The sequence below is a fragment of the Tupaia chinensis genome, unplaced genomic scaffold (genome assembly GCF_000334495.1).
Source record: "Tupaia chinensis unplaced genomic scaffold, TupChi_1.0 Scaffold000377_3, whole genome shotgun sequence".
Taxonomy (NCBI): domain Eukaryota; kingdom Metazoa; phylum Chordata; class Mammalia; order Scandentia; family Tupaiidae; genus Tupaia; species Tupaia belangeri.
In genome coordinates, this window is record NW_006159877.1 from 12,136 (window position 1) to 16,044 (window position 3,909).

Sequence of the window (3,909 nt, forward strand, 5' to 3'; positions counted from 1 at the left end):
CATCTGGACACAGCAGGGACAGCTGCCCCAGCTGACATGTGGCCTCGTGGGGCGGCGGCTGCCGGTCCTGGTGATGGGCGGTGGATGGAAACTCAGCAGGCCCGTCTCCAGAAGCCGGGTCAGTGAGGTCTGAGGTGTTATTTTCAGACCACATCACCCACCTTTCTGTGCTCACCTTCCTTCGAGGGACACGGAGGAGGAGTGAGAAGGCCTCTGGCCTCTATGGAATGGTCTTAGAGCTAGACCTGTCTCCTAACAGATCTAATTTGCGTCTTTCCTTTTTCAATGTTCTGCATCGTTTTTGCCTCTCTGTCCTCTCCCCGCCGTATTTCTCTCCCTTTCATCCTCCCACCCTGACCAGCATCTTCTTCTATGCTCTCTGTCCCACTTCTGCTCCTCCCAGGACCTCCCCCAAGGCCCTCCTTCAGCCCGTGTGCCTCTCGGGGCTGGCATGGCCAGCTCTTCAGGAGCCTGGGAGATCCGCTCAGCAGAACTTTCTCTCTTCTGCAAAGGCAACTGGCCTCCAGCACGAGTCGGTCCTCCTGACTCTCACCGTAGTGCTTTGCACGACACGCGTCTCACCAATCAGTGTAAGTGGGTGTCACCAGCACGCCACCTTCATCAGATGTTTCTACTGTCACATGTATGAGCTGACCGAAGAGAATGAGAGAGAGGAGAGAGAGGTGGATTTAGCAGCCTTCGGTGGTTGAGTAGTTGTTCCCAGCCTGTCATGGAAGAAAAGAAAGAAATACAAGAAGGAAGGAAGGGAGGAAAAAGAAAAAGGAAAAAGAAAGAAGAAAGAGGAAGAAAGAAAAAAAGAAAAAGGAAGAGAACAAAGAAGAAAGAAAAAGAGAGAAAGAAAGAATGAGAAAGGAAGAAAGAGAAAGAAAGGAAGAAGAAAAAGAAAGAGGAAAGGACATAGAGAGGATTTGACATTACATTTTTAGTTCATATTTAACCTGAAGCCTTTTGTGAAGAGCAAAAGGAACTTATGCACATCATGGGCGTTGTAGGGTTGGACTCAGCAAATAAAATGGTTTCTTCAAAACCTCTTTGCAGGGCCGACAGGGAAGGGCACACCTCTTGGTGGGACATAGTGCCGATTTCTGTACCTTGGGATCCAGCTACCTCCATCGGATTTCACTGTCACTTGGATGGAGGCTTTAGTCCTTCTTGATTGGAAAGTGACAAAAGACGTTCCAGCACTTTGGAGACAGACCTTGCCTTCTTTACCCCGCCCTTTCATCCTAGAATTATCAGCAAATGCATCTCCCCAAACAATGTGTGAGCAGGTAGCAACAGGCTGGCCAGCTGAGGGGAAGAATGCAGACGGATTCTCCTTAGCAGATGGATTTGCAGATGGAGGATGGAGAAAATGTAGGCTGTTCACTAGTCTTCAAAAGCCCTGCAAGGGAAAAGCAAGAAACCCAAAGAGGACAGCAGCCACTGCTCAACTGAAGAATGCAATGCAGCCCCAAAGAGGGCCGCAGCCACTGCTCAACTGAAGAATGCAATGCGTCTAGGGCCGCTGCGTGCGTCTCTGACGGCTTAGCACAAGCCTGGGGCCACCGTCCTTCCAGGACTGGGTCTTCAATGGAGGTGCTTAAGGCACTCGATAAACACAGCAGAACCTCCCATGGGGAGCCCTCTACGTCTGTTTGTCTTCCCTGACTTCAATCTAGCTGTACGTGAAATGCTCCTACATAATGTTTCACAGTCATCCATGGAGTTAATTTCCTCAAAATATTTCCTGGGCTTTGCCTCCTTCACTTCTCTGAGTACTTAACTGCTAAATAGTCTACGAAGCCGTATCCCTTAAACACAGTCACTTTCTCGTCTTTTTTTTAAATTAATACATAAGATTATGTTTGATACTGCACTGCAAGACATATAATAAAGTTACTGATTAAAAGTTACTCAGCATACGCATGTCAGTCCTTAAAGGAAACATAGCACTGTGTTTTCACCCACACACCCACACACACACATACACACACACACAAGCATATATATGAAATACATTATATCATCTGCTTCTATATATATTTATCTCTATTGGCAGTATGGAATATAGACTTTCATAACAAAGTGTAGGCCTTTCCTTAACACTAACTTCTTTGGCTTTAACTCTCTTTACTTTTCCTCTTAAAGTAACATGAAACCTGTCCAAAGCTTAGGAGAGGCAAAGCAAAGTAATGTGGAAGGCATTTCATGGTAAAAGGCCGATGGGGCCCTTGCCCCCTCAAATCCCAGCCTCAGGGGTTCTTAGAATCAGGCTGATTGTTTCTTGGGGAGGAGGACTCTCTGCATTCCTCCTGAAGCTTTTGGACGCTCCCTAGTAATCCTGTCTCAAATGGCACAGGACACAAAGACCCCTCCTCTGCTGAGAGCCAGTTCCCTCTGGGCACACTGAGCTGCCCCGGTGACAGTGCCTGGCCACTCTAACTGCTGAGTCAAAGTGACCTTTGGATTCCAAGGGTACCTTCCCACTGGAAGTCACGTCCCGATGTCCTCTTTGGAAAACACGATCTTTTGGTGAGAAAAAGAGCATCTGATTTCAGGGAGTTTTTAAATCTGCTTTTCTTCAAATGGCAAAACCGAAGTAGATTTCCCTTTTCTTCTCTGTCTCAGAGGACAGGGAGCAGCAAGATTCTTAGAAAAAAATGGAAAATGGGAGTTAGTTTCTCAAAGTAATGTGTGTACTTACTTTTCAAAGGCAGTTTCAAGCAAGTTTTGTTTTCTTTGATAGGAGCATGCTTGTTCTAAGATATAAGTGATGCTATATTGAATCATTTCCCCCTCTTTAGATTTTTAAGTAAAATTGATGCTGCATGAAAAAAAAAGAAAAGGAAATCTGAATAGGTCCCACAGAGACCCCATAGTCACGTCATAATTTGGGGCCAGGAGCACTTTTCTCACGCGCTCATTGAGTGACCTCGGGGACGTCTCCCGTCTTGTCTGGGCCTTGATTGTCTCATGTATAAAATCAAGTAGATCAGGTAAAATATACATTTTTAAACATTTTGTGGTCTGCAAATGGAACTGGTCTTTTAAAAAAAATGTGAAACAATCTCCTCCAACCAAGAACGGTCACGAACTGAATGTTACCAGGCTCGGGGCACCATGAAACAGTCACTCTGTAGTTCTGAGGGCGTGCAGAGCCCTTGGGGGTGAGTTCTTCACAGTCTGAGCAAGTTTCAGACGATTTTTCTTTATCTTCCATCCAAACTCTGTGTCAAAAAGCCCACAAGGTTTGCTAGTTTTTCACACCAGTGAGCCAATAAATTGCACTGAATTGAATTCCAATTAATAGTCTGTACTTTCCATTTTAAAGATCAATGACTTCAGATTTAGAATGTCTGTCTAGTCCATCTCTACAACTCACATCCACAAAACTAAGTATGAAAATGTAGGCTCACTGTGTCTACTAAGCACAGGGTGGGGAAAAGCTTCCTTCAACTTGCCACTTGGATTTTCCGAACTGCTCCCCCGACTCCACCAGGGGGTGCTAATTCCCACTGAAAGGGGAGGGTGTTGCTGCTCTTACCCGGCCCATGTCAGCCCAATGGAGGACCTCTGCCTTCACCAGGAACCCCGCCACCTCTTCCTAAAATGTCATTACTCTGGTTATGTCTAGAGAATAAGGAATTTTTTGAAAACGTTCTAATACAACATTTTGATTTGAAAATGGTCACCTGTAAAAACATGTTTTTTCCATGGCTGTAATGGTAGCAATACCATCCAAGCCAAATTCATCATATTATCACCTAGAAGTACATATATCTAAAGCTTCATCAATTTCAAAAGGAAGTCTAGAAAAAATAAAAACTTGGCTGAACTTCTTTGTCCCAGCAAAATCCATCAAAATGAGCACTGGCTGGTGCATAGTGCTCAGGGCTGCTGAGGCTG